The sequence below is a fragment of the Capra hircus genome, chromosome 2, assembly GCF_001704415.2.
Source record: "Capra hircus breed San Clemente chromosome 2, ASM170441v1, whole genome shotgun sequence".
Classification (NCBI taxonomy): domain Eukaryota; kingdom Metazoa; phylum Chordata; class Mammalia; order Artiodactyla; family Bovidae; genus Capra; species Capra hircus.
Genome location: NC_030809.1, coordinates 11044172 through 11051499, shown reverse-complemented (window position 1 = coordinate 11051499; position 7328 = coordinate 11044172). Strand labels below are relative to the sequence as shown.

Here is a 7328-nt window from a genome sequence, read left to right as displayed (position 1 = left end):
GGACTTGCTAACTGAACAATGAATGCATTTCCCAATAGTAGTCGTACACAAATGCCAAAATTTAACACAAGAGCTCCAGACCTTCAGCTACAGCAAAACCTACCAGGATTGACGGAACACTCACAAAGAATTCCCTGGCTGCTTTCACTGCAGGGAATCTGGGTTTGATCCTTAGTTAAGGGACTAAGATTCTACCAGCACAATGATGTGACAAAAACATAACAAGACCACACAAATACATAGTCATCTTTATTTAAGTTCACAATTACATTAGAAATTGATGGATTTCTTTAAGACATGCAGATTCTCATGGGCACCTACTTTCCAGTTTTAAGACCGATAAAGAGGTCAATCTTAAGTGTCGTAACATCAAGTTTTCACCAGATAGGAAACCTGAAAAGGTCTCCTTCCAGGTCACTATACTCTAAAACCTGCCCATACGGTCTCTGACATTTCTTGTAAATTTCAGTAAGTGCCTGGGCAACAAGAATACTAGAACTCATGGGTTTTAAGGTGCAGTTCCAGGGGTTAAATATCGTACCTATACACTTCCAAATCTCCCAGGCTTATGTTCAATGAATATATTACTCATTTTACTTGGTGTTTCAGAAGGTAAAGAATCTACCTGCAATGCAGTAGGATCTAGGTTCAATCCCTGGGTCAGGAAGATTCCCATGGAGAAAGAAATGGGTTCCACTCCAGTAGTTTTGCCTGGAGAATTAATTTTTACTTTACTAATTTCCCTGTCAAAGAAAGACTCCAAAGCATTGCTAACTGCAAAGCTGGTAAGGCTCCTCTTCTCTCCTGAAAATGATATTAAAAGAAAAAAGGATTAGATTCATTTGTACAATCTTAGTTCCCCTCTAAAATTTTTGTATACTGGATGTTTCCTGCATGGTTTGTCTCCTCAGTCATTGTCCAAAGGACTCTGAGAAGCTGTAGGAATATGCAGGCGCAGACTCAAGGCCCGGCTTCATCTCCAACGTTGTGGAAAGGGACTGTACATCACCGGGCAGAGCCCTATGCTCCCGTATGCCACCTGGACAGAGCCCGGGGAGAGTGACCTCCCGGGGTATCCACGTTGGAATATCTGAACAGTGTCAGAATACTAAACCCAAGTTAGCCTATGCACTCAGCTAACACAATGTGCTATACAGTACCATGAAATTGGTTATACTGTAATGCCATGTAATAAGTCTACAACGCTTAGGCTTCTCACAGAAAGGTTGGTATGTAGCAGACTTACTGTACCACTATTGAAGAGATTACACTTTCCTTCATCTTCATCCCTTCACACCTACACTTCAACCAAGTCAAAGTCCACAGGATTATAAACTGCTTCACACAAACTCCAAGTTCTTGTTAGCTATTGACTGTTTTATGCTTTATCTATTAGTTACTTTCATAAGTATGTTGTAGTATATGCCCAATTTCATTTCTAATATCATAGACCCGAATCCTCAGTTCTCCCAGTCTGAGCAGATACACACATTACACAGCTCACGCATGAAAACTTTGCGGACGTTGGTTTAATCACTTTGTCAAAATTAGTCCATTTGTAATATAAAAATTTCCTCTATCACGAATGTTAAAGACGTGAAAATCAATTTCGTGGAACAAAATTAGCAAACACCAATAGGTCAAAAGCAATCCGTAGATCTCCTCACCTCAATCCAGTTGTATTCGAAATCCCAAACGAAATGCTGCAAAAGAAGGAAAACCTTAACCCAACTGCACAGCAAAACAGGTTAAAACAAAGATCCAGACAGACTGCTCTACAGAGCTGTTTCCTGCATGGTTTTTCTCCCCAGTCATTGTCCAGAGGACTCTGAGAAGACGTAGGAATATGCAGGCGCAGACTCAAGGCCCGGCTTCATCTCCAACGTTGTGGAAAGGGACTGTACATCACCGGGCAGAGCCCTATGCTCCCGTACGCCACCTGGACAGAGCCCGGGGAGAGTGACCTCCCGGGTTATCCACGTTGGCCTAAATACTTTTAAGTAGCAAATGCAAGCAATTAAGGACCAATAAGTCTATCATACAAAATTATACAAAATTATACATTACCCCCAAAGAAAAAATAAGTGGCAGTTAAGCCGTTTCTAAATTAGTGAATCAAACAAAATGCCCTGTCTGCAACTCTAGTTGAAGACGCTAACACTCCAGGAGGCGGCATAATGGCCCATTAGGAAATAAGGGCGCTGCGCACTTAAGCTTTTCGGCGTGGAGGACGGCAGTCCTACAGGCCCTTGAGTTCCGTCGCCAGCACTCCTTATTAGCTATGGCCAAGAATGGAGGCGCGCGAGGCCTCTTCGACCCACCCCACGCCATTTTTTGCGAGTTGTAGTTGGCACGAACGCCGAGAATTCGGAATCATTCTAAATAGTACGGTTCCCACAGAAAAGGCAGACTGACCGGATCCCATAGCAGATGAAGCGCCCACGAAGCAGGGAGTTGGTCTCACTGACCTGGAAACAACAACGCAGGACGACAGTCTCTCCCGAAAGGACCCAGCGACGGAAGGCATCGGTATTTATAGCTCCTGGAGCCAGCGGAAGTCAAGAAATGTCTATTGCGCCTGCGCCGCGACATGCGCACTTAGGGAATTAGAATTTCGCTAAGGGTTCTGGGAACCCACTGCAGGTTAACGCCCCTAACCTGTCTCAGGGGCATCTCGCGATACTAGAGTCTTCCGCAGTACCTTGAAGGAGCGTGCATGTTACAGCAAGTGCGTGTTTTTAAGGGTTTAGGCGGATAGTTAGTAGTAGTAGGTCAGTCGCTCAGTCGTGTACAACTCTTTGCGACCCCATGGACTGCAGGACACCCGGCTTCCTTGTCCATCACGAGCTCCCAGAGCTTACTCAAATTTATGTCCATCTCATCGATGATGCCATCCAACCATCTCATCCTCTATCATCCCCTTCTCCTCCTGCCTTCAGTCTTTCCCAGCATCAGGGTCTTTTCCCAGTGAGTCAGTTCTTCACATCAGGTGACCAAAGTATTGGAACTTCATCTTCAGCATCAGTCCTTCCAATGGATATTCAGGGTTGATTTCCTTTAGGATTGACAGGTTTGATCTTGCAGTCCAAGGGACTCTCTAGAGCCTTCTCGAACACCACAGTCCAAAAGCATCAATTCTTGAGCGGTCAGCTTTCTTTATGGTCCAACTCTCATACCTATACATGATTACTGGAAAAGCCGTAACTTTGCCTGGAGGGGCCTTTGTCCGCAAGATAATGTCTCTGCTTTTTAATATGCCGTCTACGTTTGTCATAGCTTTTCTTACAAGGAGCAAGCTTCTTTTAATTTCATGGCTGCAGTCACCATCCGCAGTAATTTTGGAGCCCAAGAAAATAAAGTCTGTCACTGTTTCCATTTTTCTTCATCTGTTTGCCATGCAGAGATGGGACTGGATGCCATGATCTTTGTTTTTTGAATGTCGAGTTTTAAGCCAACTTCTTTCACTGTTCTCTTTCACTTTTATCAAGAGGCTCTTAGTTCCTCTGCTTTCTGCCATAAGGGTGTTGTCATATGCATATGACATATATGCATATGAGTTTACTGATATTTCTCCTGGCAATCTTGATTCCAGCTTGTGCTTCATCCAGCCTGGCATTTCTCATGATGTACTCTGCATATAAGTTAAAGAAGCAGGGTGACAATATGCATCCTTCACGTACTCCTTTCTCAATTTGGAACCAGTGTGTTGTTCCCTGTCTGGTTCTAACTGTTGCTCCTTGACCTGCATACAGATTTCTCAGGAGGCAGGTAAGTGAGTGAAAATCGCTCAGCTGTGTCTGACTCTTTGTGATCCCATGGACTATAGAGTTCATGGAATTCTCCAAGCCAGAATACTGGAGTAGCCTTTTCCTTCTCCACGGGATCTTCCCAACCCAGGGATTGAACCCAGGTCTCCCACATTGCAGGCGAATTCTTTACTAGCTGAGCCACCAGGGAACCCCACTCTTGAAGAATTTTCCACAGTTTGTTGTGATCCACACAGTCAAAGGTTTAGTGTAGTCAGTGAAGCAGATCTTTTTTTTTTCTGGAAGTCTCTAGCTTTTTCTATAATCCAGTGGATGTTGGCTATTTGATTTCTGGTTCGTCTGCCTTTTCTAAATCATCTGAAAGTTCACATACTGTTGAAGCTTAGCTTGGAGGATTTTGAGCATTACTTTGTAAAACAATGCCACTCTTCTCTATTTTTTAAAATAGTTATTTTTAATACAAATATATTATCAATTAATGTAATGGATTATTATTTTGAAATGTATCATAAGTATTTTAAAATCATAAATATTTTAAAATTTTCTCAGTTTTTAGTACAGTAAGTATCAATAGATATCACCTATAGATACAACAGTTCTTTGGGGTTTTGAGTTAATGTTGTAAATTATGAAGGGGTCACAAAACAAAAAGGTTTGAGAACTAGTAGTTTAGAGGAAGAAAGACAAATAATTCGACTTTTCTGGTGATATTATGAGTATTCAGTTGCCTTTCAATCACTCGTTCAATATTTCCATAGTGAGTATGACAATTTGCTAGACATTGTGCTAGACACTGGATATTGAGATGAACCACTTTTTCTGTCCTTGAGAACTCAGAGTGGAGGAAACAGACATGACAGCAAATTATCCTACTACTTGATAAGTGATGTATGGCATAAATACGGTATTCTGAGGATAGAGCAATTGAAAAATTGGCTAAAGGCTGAGAGGGTTTTCCTGGGGAGTTAAAATTTGAGCTAAAACTGGAAGGAATAGTAGAAGAATGTGTTAAGTCACTCAGTCATGTTCAACTCTTTGAGACCCCATGGACTGTAGCCTGCCAGGCTCCTCTCTCCGTGGAATTCTCAGGCAAGGATACTGGAGTGGATTGGCAGTCTCTTCTCTGGGGGATCTTCCCAACCCAGGGACTGAACCCAGGTCTCCTGCATTGCAGGCCTACTCTTTACCATCTGAGCCGTTCTTTACCAGCTGAGGGCTTCCTTTGTGGTTCAGCAGCTCAAGAATCTGCCTGCAATGTGAGAGACCTGGGTCTGATCCCTGGGTTGGGAAGATCCCCTGAAGAAGGGAAAGGCTATCCACTCCAGTATTCTGGCCTGGAGAATTCCATGGATGGTATAGTCCATGGGGTTGCAAAGAGTCAGACACGACTGAGTGATTTTCACGTCACTTCACTTCACTTACCTACCAGCTGAGCCACAAGGGAAGCCCAGAAATACTGGAGTGGGTAGCCTATCCCTTCTCCAGCAGATCTTCTCTTCCTAGGAATTGAACTGGGGTCTTCTCCATTGCAGGCAGATTCTTAGTAGAAGAATAGCAGAAGGTTGTAGAACAGTAGAAGGGTGAAGTGCGAATAATGACAGCATTTTTGGCTGAGGAACTGGCGGGTCTGTGGTCTCCCAGGAAGGGTAAGGGGTCAGCTTAATTAGGAACATCAAAAGGAGAACTGCCTGGCCTTCTCATGAGCATGAGTAGTCAAGAGCTGAATACAAAATATCTTGTAGTCCAAGCAAAGTTTAAATTTTATCCTGTAGGTATCTAAGGGGCAGTAAGGTTTTTTTGTTTTTTTTTTTTTTAATTTACAAAAAATTTCTGACTGTGCTGGGTCTTCATTGTTGGGCTCAGGCTTTCTCTACTTGGGTGAGCAGGGCTACTCTCTAGTTGTGGTGCACAGGTTCTAGGGTGCTCAGGCTTCAGTAGTTGTGGCGCACGGGCTTAGTTGCTCCCAGGTAGGCAGAATCTTCCTGGACCAGGGATTGAACCCATGTTCCTTGCACTGGCAGGCTGAATCGTAACCACTGGACCACCAGGGAAGTCCTAGGGGCTAATAAGTTTTGAAATGATTGCTATGACTCTCTTTGCCTTTTAGAACGGTAACTCTAGTGGCAATATTGGAGGATGGATTGGAAGTTATAAAGTCCCGTTAAATTATCCTGGCTTCCAACTTGAGTGGTAAATAAGGCAAGAGGAGATAAAGGAACGGAGACATTTCTGGGGTAGAGAATTCTGCAAGGTAAGAGAGAAACTTGCAAATATAGTAATACCAAAGTTTCACATTTGGGATGCTGCACATATTATGATCTCTAATTCTGATAATTGATAAAGTAGGCAAGGTCCACACATGAGGTGCATGTTTTTGTTAACCTTATTTTTTATGGAGTTGTGAACTGCTACAAACACTTCTAGAGACAACACATGACTTCAAGAAGGTAATGGCAGTTTGAGGTCTCTTTGGAGGGCTAGTAGAAGGAAGATATGGGAGCAGGTGGAGCCCAATGACTCGAGCAGTTCTGACTCATGGTTTCTCTTAACCCTAGGTAAAGGGTGGTATGCTAATCAAGACCAGCCTCTGAAGTGAAAAGTACAAAGTGAGTCATTGGTGGGGCCACCTGGATTGAAACTGGGCTGCTTGCCAGAGTGGAATACATGAGTTACAAACTGTCGTATTTTTGTGATGTCAGCTTAAGGCCTAATTATATCTGGTCCATATACAGTAAGTCCCTTTAGGGACAATTGGTCAGAATGCACTTGCTCTTCCTTGAATATATGTAAAGGATGATTACATAATTTGCTTTGACTTTGGGGAGGTAACTTCACCTCTGAAGTTCTTCACTGGTTAAATGAGTGTATTTTTACTTACCTCCCAGACTAGGTGGAATTAATAACACCTAGAGGTACATAGTGTAGGGTTCACAGTTGGCTTTCAACTCCAAAGCTTATTCCTTTTCTAGTTTATACAGACATTCACAAACATTACTGACCTTCATCTCTGGCTGTGTTTAATATTCTTACTATAACTTTTCTCCCTCATTTACTTCTCATTTAGGATGTTGAGAAAGCAATGGCAACCCACTCCAGTACTCTTGCCTGGAAAATCCCATGGGCAAAGGAGCCTGGTAGGCTGCGGTCCATGGGGTCGCTAAGAGTTGGACATGACTGAGCGACTTCCCTTTCACTTTTCACTTTCATGCACTGGAGAAGGAAATGGCAACCCACTCCACTGTTCTTGCCTGGAGAATCCCAGGGACGGGGGAGCCTGCAGGGCTGCTGTCTATGGGGTCGCACAGAGTCGGACACGACTGAAGCGACTTAGCAGCAGCAGCAGCAGTATTTTAGGGACTTCCCCTCCCCCCCTTTTCAGCTGTGCTGTGCAGCATGCAGGATCTTAGTTCCTTGAGCAGGATCAAACCTGTGCCCCTGCTTTGGGAGCATGGAAGTCTACACCATTAGACTGCCAGGGAAGTCTCTGAGGAATCATTTTTAACCTACCTTAAAACTTCTGGAATGAGGTAGAACATAAAAAAGAAATACTACATACCAAAA

General features: G+C 43.4%; 1 long non-coding RNA gene across 1 annotated transcript; it reads right to left on the bottom strand.

Moving 5' to 3' along the window:
* LOC102180089 lies at positions 235–2549 on the bottom strand. Its single transcript, XR_309827.3, has 3 exons — positions 2416–2549; positions 1668–1703; positions 235–804 (listed from the first exon to the last, which is right to left on the bottom strand). It is a non-coding gene; the product is annotated as an uncharacterized LOC102180089 (long non-coding RNA).